We start from the raw sequence: 14,799 nt of genomic DNA, 5'->3' as shown, positions 1-14,799 counted from the left end.
GAGTGCTGCTGACTGGCACCCCTGATGGAGAAATCTCTGACGGGATTATTACCATGTTTGAGGTTCCCTCCTCTCAAGTGACCCTACTTTATGTCACATTGACACCAAACTAAAAACCAAAACCAAACAACCAAACCAAACAAAAACAAAGTAAAACAAACCAAAGCAAGCCAAAAACAAGCAAAAACAAAAACAAAAGCAAACAACACTAACAAACCAAACCAAAACCAAAACCAAAAAACCAAAAGCAAACAACAAACTAAACCAAAACCAAACTAAACTCAAATCGAACCAAAAACAAACAAACAAACAAACCAAAACAAAACTAAAAACAAATTAAAAAAAACCCAAACCCACCAACCAAAACAAAACTCAAAAAAAACCCAACTAAGTAGCACAGGAACCCTGGCCCCTTTGATAACACTTTTCTGTGGGGAAGCTGAACCCACAGTCTCTTGCTACTTGAGAACCAACGCCTTTGTAGTAAAGTCCCTTGGGAATGGACCCTGTGGAGAGAGGGGCTTTAATGACTTTAAGGACAAGCTAGAGTAGGAAGATTACATTCTCAAGCCTGGGTTCCAATGTGCCAGGAAGACCCATGGTGAGAGGAGACAGTGGTGAACCAAGATGACTGGCCAAGAGGACAAGCTGCAGCTACATCCGACATGTGGAACAGGAAGTCTTTCCTTGGGGTTTCCTTGGTGCAGGAGAGGAAGGAATCTAATGTCCTCTAGCTCGTCCAAGTCTGTGCAGGAATGAAGAGAGTATCCCATTGATGTCTGCTCGGCATAGCCTAGAATCATCTGAGGGAGTCTCATTTGAAGGATTGCCCAGATCAGATTGGCCTGCAGCCATGTCTATGAGAAATTGGTTTGGATGATGAATGGTATGGGAGAGCCCAGCCCACTGTGGGCAGCACCAATCCCTAGGCAAGTGGGCCTGGGCTGTATGAGAAAGCTGGCTGAGCATGAGCCAGTGAGGAAGCCAGCACCCAGAACTCAAATCAAGACTTCAAGGATGGGCTGTGACCTGAAATGTAAGCTGAAGTAAAGGCCTTCCTCCCCCAGTTGCTTTTGGTTATGGTTTTCATCACAACAACAGAAGGCAAACTAGAACAGGAAATGGAATGTTAAGGAATTTGGGCACTGGCAAAATGGCTTTGCAGGTGAAGGCACTTGCTGCCCAGACAAACAACCTTCATTGGATCCCTGGGGCTCACGTTGTGAAAGCAACTCACAAAGAAGCAACTCCTACTGAACTATGGCTCCCACAGGCAAACAAGCCAATGAACAGCATAATTTAAAAATGAACTGGGAACACTAGTGTGTGCCTGTGTGTGTGTGTGTGTGTGTGTGTGTGTGAGAGAGAGAGAGAGAGAGAGAGAGTCAGAGAGAGTCAGAGAGAGTCAGAGAGACAGAGACAGTGGACAGACAGGCACACACACACACACACACAGAGAGAGAGAGAGACAGAGACAGAGACAGAGACAGAGACAGAGACAGTGGACAGACACACAAGACACACACACACACACACACACACAGAGAGAGAGAGAGAGAGAGAGAGAGAGAGAGAGAGAGAGAGAGAGAGTCAGAGAGAGTCAGAGAGACAGTGGACAGACAGATAGGCAGACACACACACATACATACAGAGAGAGAGAGACAGAGAGACAGAGAGAGAGACAGAGACAGAGAGACAGAGAGAGAGACAGACAGAGAGAGAGAGACAGGACAGGTAGACAGACAGGCAGACACACATCCAAAGTGCAATGGTTACTCTAGATTGTCAATCTTGTTGGATTTAGACCCACTGTGATGGTTGAAGGGGATTGCCCCATAGGCACAGATATTTGAATGCTTAATTACCATAGAGTGAAACTCTGATAGAATTAGAAGGATTAGGAGGTGTGGTCTATTGAAGGAAGTACGTGGGGGGGGGGGGGCGGGGAAGGTGTGTGTGCTTTGAGTTTTCCATGCCAAGCCCAAGGCTCTGTTTGTGGATCAGGATGTAGCTTTAGCTATGCTCCCGATCACGATGATAGTGAGCTAACTAACCCTCTGAAACTGTAAGTCAGCCCCAATGAAATGATTCTTGTATAAAAGCTGCTGTGGTCATGGTGTCTCTTCACAGCAACAAAACAGTAACTGAGACACCATGGAGACAAGCCACTGCTCATGCCTGTGTGGGAGCTGCTGGGTTAGATTAGCTGCTGGGTTAGATTAGCTGCTGGGTTAGATTAGCTGCTGGGTTAGATTAGCTTCTGGGTTAGATTAGCTGCTGGGTTAGATTAGCTTCTGGGTTAGATTAGCTGCTGGGTTAGAGGAACTGAGTTGGGAAGAGCCACCTAAGTGTGGGCAGCACCCTTTTGTGGGTGGGGTCCCAGACTAAATAAGAAACAGAAAGTGAGCTGGACCTCAGCTTTCCTGGTCCTTGCTTCCTGACACACTGTGACTGGTCACCCACATTCCCACCACGCCTTCTCCACCGTGAAGAACGACACCCTCACATGAGAAGCAACCGTGAGCCCTTCCTCCCGTTTGCTGGGTATCTTGTCTGAGCAATGGTTAAAGTAATCAATACACAAAAGAAGCATAGACTTTGCAAGAATAATGGTGGGAAACATCTGTGTCCTGGTAAAGATTTGTTGACCTCTGAAATGAGAAGCAGCACAGATAGCACCCAGCCCCAGCACCTACCCCCAGTACCCACTCTCAGTGCCCAGTCCCAGCACTCACCCTCAACACCCACCCCCAACACCCAGCCTCAACACCTAGCTCCAGCATCCAGCACTCACCCTCAGCACCCACAGACAGCACCCAGCCCCAGCAACCAGTCTCAGCACCTAGCTCCAGCACCCAACCCCAGCCCCGGCACCCAACTCCACTTTATTTTCTTCCCGTTGCACAGCTGCACTTTCTAAACTTTTTATTGGAGTGTCTTAGTTACTTTTCTGCTGATAAAAAACCGTGACCAGAAACAACTTATGGAAGAAAGAGATTATTTTGGTTCACAGTTCCAGAGGGGTAGATCCATCATGTGGGGAGCAACGTCACAAGCAGCAGGTAGGCACAGAGGCAGGAACAGGAAGCTGAGCGATCACATCTTCACTATAAATATGAAGCGGAGATCAAACAGGAAGTATGATCAGTCTATGACCTCTAGAGCCCGCCCCCAGTGATGTACTTCCTTCAGCAAGCCACACCTCCTAAACCTCCCCAAACAGCACCACCAGCTGGGGCACAAGTGAGCTTGTTCAAATGAGCTTGTGGGGGACATTTCTCACTGCCACCATTACGAGGAGACATATTAACTTCTGTAAGGGAAATACAGGGTTACTGGACAGGCAAACAGGTAGCCAGGAACGGCTTTTGCCAGTGCTGAGCCTTTTGTGGAATGTTATTTCAATCTCTCCCTTAGCCACATTCTCACTTCTCCAAAGCCACCTGCAATTGTTTCTCCTCCCTAAATGTGCACATGATTGGCAATTTCAGCCCCAAATAATCTCATCTTAAAAATCCTTCCAGAAACTCTAGAGAGATAGCTCGGTGGTTAGAGGTATTTGTTGCCTTTACAAAGGACCTGTGTTTGGGTCCTAGTAGCCACCTGTTGGCTCACAACCATCTGTAACTTCAGTTCTGGGAGATCCGATGCCCTCTTCTGGCCTATGCTGGCATTGCATGCATGTGATATAAGGCATACATGCAGGCAAAACACTCATACATAGAAAATAAGAGTAAATCTTTAAAAAAAAATCCCCCCCCCAGAACAGTAGTCTACCCTGCACGTAGTACTGTCCAGTATAACTTGCCAGTGTGACACACTCATGACTGAAGAAAGATGCCTGGGTTGGGGTGGAAGAGAAATATTGGAGCCATTTATAAACATTTAGAGGCTGCTGAATGCGGAGAACCCTTTCTGCATAACCAGTTTTAGACAGGAAGTGGGGGCTGTCGAGGGGAGACATGATTTCCCCTTTTAAGGAGCTAGTTCTTCCTACCAAACCAGTTTAGGTCGGCTCGATGCCTAATGTGATAAACATCTCTCGTAGGGTGCAGAATGAGTTTTGGCTCTATATGGGGTCCCTGGATGTTTTCACTCCTGGGTCTCTAGAAGCAGATGGTTCCTTTGTCCCTGAGCAGGAAGTGTCCTGAGAGCAGCAAACAGCCCTTGGCTGAACTCTAGGAAAGCAGGTGTCTGACATCAGTTAGCAAGACCAGCCACATATGACAGACTCTCCTTGCTGATTCCAGCTCAGGCAGTGAGGAAAAGCCCTTGTCTTATGTCTGATGTCTCTATCAGCCCTCTCATTATCTTACCTCTGAGCCTTTGCATGAGATGTTCCCACTGCCCAGAATATCCTTTCCCTGTCTAGCTTTGCTCATAATTTAAATCTTCCCCCCAGCTTCACTGTGTGAGCCGCCACTGCCTGGCGAGTCCTGGCCGATCTTACAGAGGACCTGAGTTCAATTCCCAGCACTCAGGTTGGGCAGCTCACACCTGCCCGGAACTCTGGCTCCAGAGATCCAATGTGCTTTTCTGCCCCTGTGGACACCTGCACTCACAAGCACATACCCACCTCCATAGACTACATATAAATAAAATCAAGTCAAATCAAATAAATCTTAATATCAAATATGTTAACAGGACACAATCCAAAGATGTGATAACTTCATACCTGCTGAGAAATGATGCTTGAAAAATACTGTCTTTTTTTGTTTTGTTTTTTTACTTTTTATTGATTCTTTGCAAGTTTTCCATCATGCACCCCAATCCCACCCATCTCCCAGCCTGTTTGTGTCCACCCTCCACCCTTGCAACCTTCCCATCAAAAGAAAATAAAAAACAAAAAATTAAAAATTAAACAAAGCAAAAAATCCATCTTGTTAGGGTTAGGGAGCTGCTGTGTCACAGCGTGTCCCACAGTCTACCCTCTTGTCCATACGTCTTTACTTGCAAATGCTCATCACAAGTCGTTGGTCTGGTTCGAGGCCTCTGGTTTCTGCTACACCATCAATACTGGCTCCTCACTGGGACTCCTCTTGGATACCCTTTTGTTGCTCTATGTCATGGAGATCCTGCAGCTTTGGATCTGGAGACTGGCCCTTTCACACGCTCCAGCAGTTCACAGATGACGTAGCTGTTGGGATGGACCAACTCAAAGCCCTAGATCTGGGCCTGGGTGGTAGTTGAGTTGGTCAGCTTGCCAGATTTCCTGAGCCCACATTACCAGGGCCAACTCACCAACACTACCCAGGCTAGCTCACCCAGTGCTGCAGCTGGTGAGGGGCAGGGCCAGCTCTCCTGCTCTCACACCCTTGGGGCTGCCTCACCTGTGCCTTCCCCATCAGGACCAGCTCTATGGTGCTGCACAGGTGAGGCTTAGGGCCCACTCTCCTGAGGGCTGCAGCAGGGAGAGGGGGAGCCAGCTCTTTGCATCCCTTGCACATCAACATAGTCCCAGGAGGCAGCCTAGAGCAGGACATTCACATGGTCTTTAATGGAAATATGAGCTCCTGCTACAGGCAGGCCATGCAACACATGGGCCTCTGGGTGTCCCTGTAAGTCTTTTTCTCATAATTAAGTCACTAAGTTTCTCTAAGAGTAGAACACTTCTAGTGTATAGTAAAAAACAAACAAACAAACAAACAAACAAACAAACAAAAACCTGTATTATGTGTCCAGCGAGATGTCTTAACAAGGAAGGGAACTTGCCACTAAGCTAAGCTTGACAACCTAAGTTTGATTCCTGGGACCCATATGGTGGAAGGAGAGAAGCGACTCCCTCAAGCTGTCCTATGACCTCTTAACGTCTATCATAGTGTGGTGGTTTGAATAGGAATGGCCCCCATAGGCTCATGTATTGGAATGCTTGGCCATATGGAGTGGCACCATTAGGAGGTGTGGCCTTGTTGGAGTAGGTGTGGCCTTGTTGGAGTGGGTGTGGCCTTGTTGGAGTGGGTGTGGCCTTGTTGGAGGAAGTGTGTCACTGTGTAGATGGGCTTTGAGGTTTCCTATGCTTAAGCTCTGGCCAGTGTGGAATTCCAGTCCTCCTGGTTGTCTGCAGAAGATGGTCTTCTCCTGGCTGTCTTCGGATCAAGACGTAGAACTCTCAGATCTTATAGTATCATGTCTGCCTGCACGATGCCATACTTCCCGCCATGATGACAATGGACTAAACCTCTGAAACTCTAAGTCAACCTCAATTAAATGTTTTCCTTCATAAAAATTGCCTTGGTCATGGTGTCTCTTCACGGCCATAAAACCCAAAGTAAGACACACAGCTATACAAATAAATATAATTACAAAGTAAACCCTACAATTAACAACTTGTCTCTGACCTGACGTGTTTCAAGCGGTGATTACTGGCATTGTGTGGCATGACGGCATGTGTGATGCCAGATGCCAAGGCAACAACACACACAACACCAAACTGCAAACACCTCAGATCCGATACACGTTGCATGTCAGAAACTCTACTGTTGCCAATTTTTTTGCAATTCTCCTCATTTAATGATGTGACTCCTCCACACAGGGTCATAACACAGTTTAAGAAGCTGAAATTCTAAAAAGGGGGTGCTTTCAGGTTCAGAGATGGGAGTGTGGGACCGCAGAGCCCTATGGGAATTTGGCAGTCCAGAGAAACTGGGGCTGGAATATTATCAGATAATACTCTAGGAGGCTGCCCCCCATCTGATGATGGTTTTATGCACCAAGACAGGGGCTGGCCCAGGCTTCCTTCCTCCTCTAATTCACATAAAGCAGCAGAGGATAAAACAAACACACACACAAACAAACAAACAAACAACCCACACCTGACTGCACTTTTTGTAACCATGTCCTCTCCCACTGAGGAGCCCGCTCCCTGGGCTGGACTGGGTCCCAAGCTGTCTTTGAGCAATGACTCATAGGGTTGACTCATTCAGTTAGATATAGAGAGAACTAGGATTTGTGTTCTTTAAAGGGAAAATGAGATCACTTTGCACACTCGGGAATAAGCTCAGGGAAGATGGCAGCATGCAGACATGATGGAGCTGTGGGTCGTACAGTCAATGCTATGTTACAGGTCCCAGTCTGAGACCTTGAGTCGTCTCCTGCTCCCTCTACCTGTGCTGTGATTACTGAGCAGCTGACACCCACCCTCACCCCAGCCCCTGCCACCCAGAGCATGTAAAAGGACACATTCACCTATGTGAGACAGGACTTGGGGATCTCAGCCTGTCTGATATGTAAATCAGCCCTAGATAACTGCCCCTCCCCACTGGTTCATCTATTCACTTACTTTAGCATGTGTTTATAGGGTGTGTGTGGTGTGTGTATGTGTGTGTGTGTGCGCGTGCATGTGTGGCTGTGTACACATGTGTGGGAGTATGTGCACTTGTATATGTTTACAGGTAGAGGCCTGAAGTAATTCATCTTGGAGCTAGAGTAGCTGGACAGCTCACTGCTCAGGAAATCCTCTGTCTCTGACTCCTGAGTGCTGAGATTACAAAGGGCCACCATGTCTGCCTGGCTTTTAATGTGGGTTCTGGGACCCAAACTCTGGTGTAGTCAGTCTTTGCTGTTTTGTGGGTTCTTTCTTCCACCCCTCCCCACCCCTTTTCGTCCATCCTTTCAACCCTGTAACCCTAGATAAGAGAGAAAAAAGGATAGAGAGGAAAGAAGAGAGATCCTGAGTAAAGTCAGGGGTCAGAAAGAGGTCGATGCCATCATTAGACTACTTCCTGGTGATATGGGGTGTTGAGTTACTTGGGGCAGGCTTGATTTTGCTGTCAGGATATCTAATTTCTTGTTTCTTCTTCACTCATGACTACTTAACAAACCATGACCATCACTAACAACCTACCAACCAACACCCCACCCCTCAGGAGCCCAAGCATTTACCTACCCTCTGAAAACTTCCCAGAATTCCAAACATCACACAGTCACAGAAACTCTCTGCAGCTGGCAAAGTCACTCCTCTGCTAGAGCACAAGGCAAATCATAGTCAGCTGCTGTGGTCAGTCTGAAGCAGCCCCATATCCCACACCTGGGATTAAAATGAAGACATATTCTCATAATATCTCTGTGTTTTTCAAAGAAACTGAAGCTCCAAAATTGTCACTACACTCGTCCCTGTGCTTTTGTGGCATTCTCCACTGAGCACCCCCCTCTTCAGCCCTTCAGTCTGAAAGAATATTGGGTGACTCACAACTTCTTATGACTCCAGTTCTAGGGGATCTGATACTTCTTCTTCTTCTGACCTTCCTGGGTGCTCTCTCTCTCTCTCTCTCTCTCTCTCTCTCTCTCTCTCTCTCTCTCTCTCTGTCTCTCTGTCTCTCTCTCTCTCTCTCTCTCACACACACACACACACATGATACACAGATATACATCCAGATACATACACATATACATAAGACAAAAATAAACTATTTATGTTCACTAGTCTTGAAGTTGGTCTGCCATTGTGTTCCTTTCTTGTCAACAAAAATGAGTGAACAAGTCAGCAACATGGAAGCAAGCCAGCAAGAAAATTGAGACTTTTAGGGGAAAATAGAAAATTTGGAAATGAAAAATCTTATGAAGGAAGTAACAATAAACCAGTGGGATGTGTCACCAATACACTGGGTGAAGCAGAGGGAACCTATCAGGACGGAGGAGGTGTTGTTGACTTTCCTCTCTGGGCCTGCTTGTGTTATACTCTTTCAGGTCATTCACAGGTTTTTTACCGGTAAACTTGTGACTCACTCACCTGACATTTGACCTAGTTCAGGGTGTCTGAGTTCAACTGCTGTGGAGCTAGGAGCTCCTGGGCGAGCCAAGCTGTCTTGCTTTTCTGCATTCTTGCATTTCTGTGTTGCGAGTTTTGCATCGGATGCTCTGGATTGACTTGGTTTTGGGGACGAGCTCATTGAGAAGCCTTCTCTTAGAGGCTCAATTCCCAGCACCACGTGGCAAGAAGAAAACAAACCATTGTAATAGCAGCAATGAGCTATGGAAATACCCTTAAAGTAGGTGACAGCCCACCAATACATTGCCAGTACCCATGGGACACTGTAGTGTACTCTTGAGAGGCCAGACCTACTCCATTTTGGGAGAGGCCACCATTTTAAAAGAAAAAAAGCCTGAAAACTTGACCGGCAGCTGAACCCAAGCTGCACCCAAGTACCAGGAAGGACCCCATGACTGTCTTTGGCCCGTACCCCAGAGTTACTCCCTAGCTACTTCCTAGAAACAACCAATCAAGATTAGCCTGCTTGTTTCAAATGTACTTTCAGACCATTTGTGACTATTCATGGTTTCACTTCAAAGAACCCCTGTCGGCTTACAATAGTTACTCAATCAGATGCTTGCCAGGCTGGAGACTTCGCTTGCTCACCATTTCCTATAAAACCTTGTCCTGCTGAGGGCTTGGGGCTCCACCCGCCCGTCCTGCTGCATCAGGGTCAGTGTGAGGGAGCCCAAGCTTGAATAAAAGATACCTTAGTGCGATGGCATCAGAGTTGGCTCCTTGGTGGTCTCTTGGGGCTTGTGAACGAGGCATGACATTCTGTAGGGTTAAAAGTGAGGACTAGCACAGATGCGATTCATGAAGGGGGGAACTGGGAGAGAAAGTCAGGTAAATGCAAGAAGGGGAACATCAAATAAAACTAAAATTTTAAGAAGAGCAGGAAGGGATGGCAAGCTGGTGTTGGGGTGATCTTTTTGTGTACTGTGTAAAGGTGTCTTTGTATATCCAAATACTGATTTCTGTGCCAGGAGAGAGCTGAGTATTCTTACGGCTCATCATCGGTATCATATTTTGTAAACACTCTTCTTACCTCAACTTTTTTTTTAAAACTTTTTTTTTTAGGTTTTTCTTTTGTTTTTAAGATGTATTTATTTATTTTATTTATGAATATACTGTAGCTGTCTTCAGACACACCAGAAGAGGGCATCCAATCTCATTACGGATGGTTGTGAGCCACCATGTGGTTGCTGGGATTTGAACTCAGGAGCTCTGGAAGAGCAGTCAGTGCTCTTAACCGCTGAGCCATCTCTCCAGCCCCTTACCTCAACTTTTGATGGCTTAATAAAGAGCCTATGACCAATGACTGAAGCAAGGAGGGAAGGCAGAACTTCTGGACAGAGATAGAGGCTCTAGGAGGAAGATTAGTCAGTGTGACACCAGAGGGTTAGCCGAACTTTTGAGCCCTTTCTCTTTATGTTATTTATTTATTCTTTGACAACTTCATGCGTGTAAACAATGTATTTTGGTCACATGCATCCCCAAGCCCCTTCTTGCCCCCTGGGCACTTCCAGCTGTCCCTCTACCCTCTTCATGTCACCCCCTTTTCCTGCTAATTACCCACTTAGTGCTGCCTACTGGCTTGGTGACTGGTCTTGCTGGATTCATCTTGTACAGATAACCAAAGCTGCTGTGAGTTCAAGTCTCAGTGAGGGCATTACACAGCATTCCTCCCTCCACCCCTCCAGCTCTCAGACTTTTCCCACCTCTGCAGGTGTTCCCTGAGCCTCGGGTGCAGGGGGGGACATAGGTGTCTCATTAGGGCTGAGTGCTCAATAGATACCGATTCTCAGCACTTTGACCAGTTGTGTGGACTCTTAGTTTTCTTATGGTTGATACTGTTGCTGATTGTGACCTGGACAAGAGTCCGAAGTCCCTTGGAACTGTCCTTGCACCAATGTATTTCCTTCTTTGCATCCACACGATGTGTCCTAGCTGGAGATGTGTCCCGAGAGTGTTAGGAGTATGAGAAGCTATGACTAGCTTGATCAAAGCACCTGTCTTTGTATTTCCAAAGCTTCTTTAAAACCACCACTGTCGAGGAATGCTGTCGTTGGATATCATGTATACCCCTGGGCTGGAATTTCAGAGTTCTTGGCCTAGAGGAGGGACAGACAAATGAATATGCCCAGGACCCAGAAACTGATGCTTCCACTGGTCTTCCGATCAGAGCTATCAAACCCTAGGGCACTGGCTCTTAACCTGTTCATCTTGGCCTCTCCCTGGATCATCAGACCATTGAAAAACACAGATATTTACACTATGATTCATAAGAGTAGCAAGATTACAGTTATGAAGTAGTAGTGAAATATTTTATGGTTGGGGGTCACCACAATATGAGCAACCGCTCATGTTAAAGGGTCACAGTGTTAGGAAGGTTGAGAACCAGTGCTCTAGGGTGATTCTCAGTTGGTAAGATGTGTCCCCAGATGCAGGGTGAAGCTATCTCTCCTGTGTTTCCTAGCCTGAGCCCACCCTCCTGCTGTCTGAGCCCTGGGGCTTGTCAGAGTCTGGTCTTCTGGCTTTCTGTAGCTATCTCTTTACCCAGGAGCTACAACAGGCTAGGTTGCTTCTCGGGGGACGTTGTGGATTATCTTAAATAATAAAGACTCCTTCCGGAGTCAGAGAGAAAAGAGCTGAGATGGATTGCAAGTGAATACCCCTTAGTGATGTTTTGGGGTAATCTGGGAGATTCATCAGCAACCCCCAGAGTGCAGGGCATCCCCTTATCTTATTGGCTTGAGAGGGGAGGGTCTCTGAGTTTAGCGGTTTGCTGAAGGTACCAGATAGGAATAAGGTAAAAACACAGGAATGAATTCTATAGCTCTACCCCACCTAGGGGCTGCTGCAGGCTAGGACTTGAGCATCTTAGGGAAGGTACTGATAGGACTGATCCTGCTCCCTGGAAGCCTTTGTTGTCTAACATGGATAATCCCCGATCTCAGGTCCCTGGAGTAGGCCTGGTGGGTTTAGTTTAGTTTTGTTTTTTTTCTTTTTAAACAACAGATTCTCTCTCAAGATGGCATGGCCAAACAGAATTTCTTTGCTGCTGATTCGTAAGCCATTGGAATCAGTGTCTCCTTGGGAACTGCTAAACTGCTAATCCAGCAGCTGGATTTGAGGCTTGTGAAGGCTCTGAGCATGTCCTGAGGCAGGGCTGCCCAGCTGTCAGGCAGCCTGCTTTAGAAGTGGCTGTTTCCTCATCTCCCCATTGGGGACAGCATGGCTGAGACTGTGTTCCATTCACTTCTTCTGGCTACTCTTCTTTTTGGCCCTCTCTTTCCTGTGACTTTCTGAAGCTCTTCTATTTCTTGGTTTGGAGTAAAGTCTGTTTTTTCTTATTCTGACTCACTCCTTCCTTCTAGTCAGCCATTTTACATAGGGGTCTTATTATTTCTTTCACCTGTTTATTCAGTGTCAAATGCCCACCCTGAACCAGGCTGGAGCCTGGATGTAGAGTCCATTTCTTGTCAAAGCAGGGTTGAAAGGGGAGGCTGAGACGCCTCTGGCAGTCCTGCCATCCCACCACCGTCCAGAAGGTGGCAGCACACAGGTCCAGGACCTCAGAATCATTGAGGAAGATCAGAAAAGGAAGATCTGCCCTGCTTTCTCAAGGTCTCTTTGTGTAACAGTCAAGTGGGCCACAGACTCCTGAGCCTGCCCACAGACTGCATTGCTCCCTGCCTGTGCCTGTGAATTGGAAAGCCATTGGGTTAAAAATAATAGATAGGACTGGCTTAAAACTAGGACACAGGGAGCTGGCTCAGAGGTTAAGGGCAGTGGCTGCTCTTCCAGAGGACCTAGGTTCAGCTCCCAGCACCCACTAGCTCCAGTTTCAGGGAATCTGACGCCCTCTTCTGGCCTCTGTGGCACCAGGCACATCATGGCTTCTCCAATGACTGCATTCCTGCTGTAGACTGAGATGTCCCACCCCTCAGAGTAGGAAGCACACAGGAAGGTACAGAGGAGGGAAGGCATTGTCGCACCCATCACTGGCATCACTGGTCAGGGAGGACTGGATTGCAGAGACTTGGATCTGCTTGGCTTGTGTCTGGGGTCTGACCGGCAGCGGTCTACGGTGACACCTGCAGGTGCAGTGTCACATAATCATGACATGTCCCCTGGAGGCTGGGCACCTTCCCTCGTAGAGAGTTGTTGCATCAAGTTTAGGGTTGCAAGGCTGGGCACACCAAGACATCGTTCTGTGAACCACTGTCTCCATTGGGTGAGCTCCCAGGGTGGTGAACAAGCTCCGGCCTCACTGCCGAGATGGCACCAGACCCTCGGCGCTCACTCTTCTCACTCGGTGTGTGTGGATCCCAACAGCAGGTGCATGAGGAACTGAGCCTGGCAGTTCAGCCTTGTCACTCCAACTACTCCGAAAGCAGAGGCAGGAAGATACAAGTTCAAGATCCGCCTGGGCAGTAGGGGAAGCTCAAAGCCAGCATGGCCAACTTAGTGAGACCCTGTCTCACAAACAAGAAATGGAGGCCAAAGGCATTCACTGTGCAAGCCCACAGACCTGAGCTCAATCCCTGAAGGATTCATGGTGACCCCTCTTCCCCCCCACCCCCCAAGCTGGGGATAACAGCTCAGTGGTACAGCGCTTGCATAGCATGTGTGAGACCTCAGGTTCAAAACCAAACCAAAGGCAAACCCCACATAGCATGAGTCTTCCAGCTCCAGGCACGGACATCAGATCCACAGGGATGTGGAGACCCCATCTCCAGATCAGGGACCTGTTTAATTTTATATGTTCACTGGCTGGCCTTCTTCTCCCCGCCTTGATCCCCTATTTCCTTATGGTGGCCTCTGGAAGCTGTATGTCCCCAGACCCCTTTCTCTGGCTCTCCTTTGGGGGGATGCAATCCAAGATCTCAATATTCCAAACAATTGAATGCACTTTAGTTTTCTCTAAAAATAGATCTCTTTATTTAAGGGTTTTGGTATTATACCAACAGATATTAAAGTACTGCTTAAATAGAATATAAATTACAGTGCAAAATTCGACAAAAATACAAATATGCAAGAAAGGTAACACAAACACGTAAGAAAGATGTATAGCCTCCGTGTGCTGAAGCTGTCCACCCCAGTGCCAGTCAGTCACTTTGACCTTGAGATCCTTGAGGTCCCCAGAGACTGTCCACGTACAGGGCTATTATGTAAGTTAAGTGCTGAGCAGACTTTATGAACTTGTGGGCTATTCCTCACGCCCTTTCCTGGGCTTCCCACGGGTCTTTTGTCAATGACCTAATGGCTGAAAGGAGCTGGGATTAAGAATGACAAGAAGGCTAGATCAGAAAGGAAACGTTGGGAAACATTGTAAACAGTAAGGTGGACTATCGGAGAGTAAGCCTGGAAGGCGAGGCCAACACGATCATTTCGAAGGATTTCTGACAGAGCCTCCTCCACAGGTGCAGCTCAGCTGGGTCTCAGGAAGGACAGTGGCCCTGCTGGGACATTTCCAGGAGCTACTCCAGTGCTTATGTCCTTCCTCACACATGAGCAATTGTTCTGGACTCAGCGAGGTGGTCAAGCATCATTGCAGGGAACCCCAGGGAGGTAGGTAGTTGTGTGTGTGTGTGTGTGTGTGTGTGTGTGTGTGTGTAGACCTCCTGTCAGTTTGATGACTCTGGGAACTCTTGGAGACACACACATTGAGTCACTAGGACAGCCTTGCCAGGTGACTTCAGAGTTTGTCTCAAACGATACAGATATGTATTGAGGACAGTATTTTGAGGTTTGGTTAGCTGTGAACCCCTCTCAGACACCTTCCATGCAAAGCCACTGTGTGTACAATTAGCTCAGTGAGGCCACTCCCATTGAAGGGGGAGGATCCTGGAGTCCCAAAGGCCTTTGGGAATGAGCAAGAGAACCCTTGAATCAGATGCCCTTAGGGTGGTGTTTCTCAACCTCTGTGTCGGTCATGACTCCTTAGGGAGGGGGGGTGTCCAATGACATTTTCACAGTGGTCGCCTAAGACCACACTATGATTCATAACAGTAGCAAAATTACAGTTATGAAGAGGCAATGAA

The sequence above is a fragment of the Grammomys surdaster genome, unplaced genomic scaffold, assembly GCF_004785775.1.
Source record: "Grammomys surdaster isolate TR1022 unplaced genomic scaffold, NIH_TR_1.0 126313, whole genome shotgun sequence".
NCBI lineage: Eukaryota > Metazoa > Chordata > Mammalia > Rodentia > Muridae > Grammomys > Grammomys surdaster.
This window is presented reverse-complemented; position numbering follows the sequence as displayed.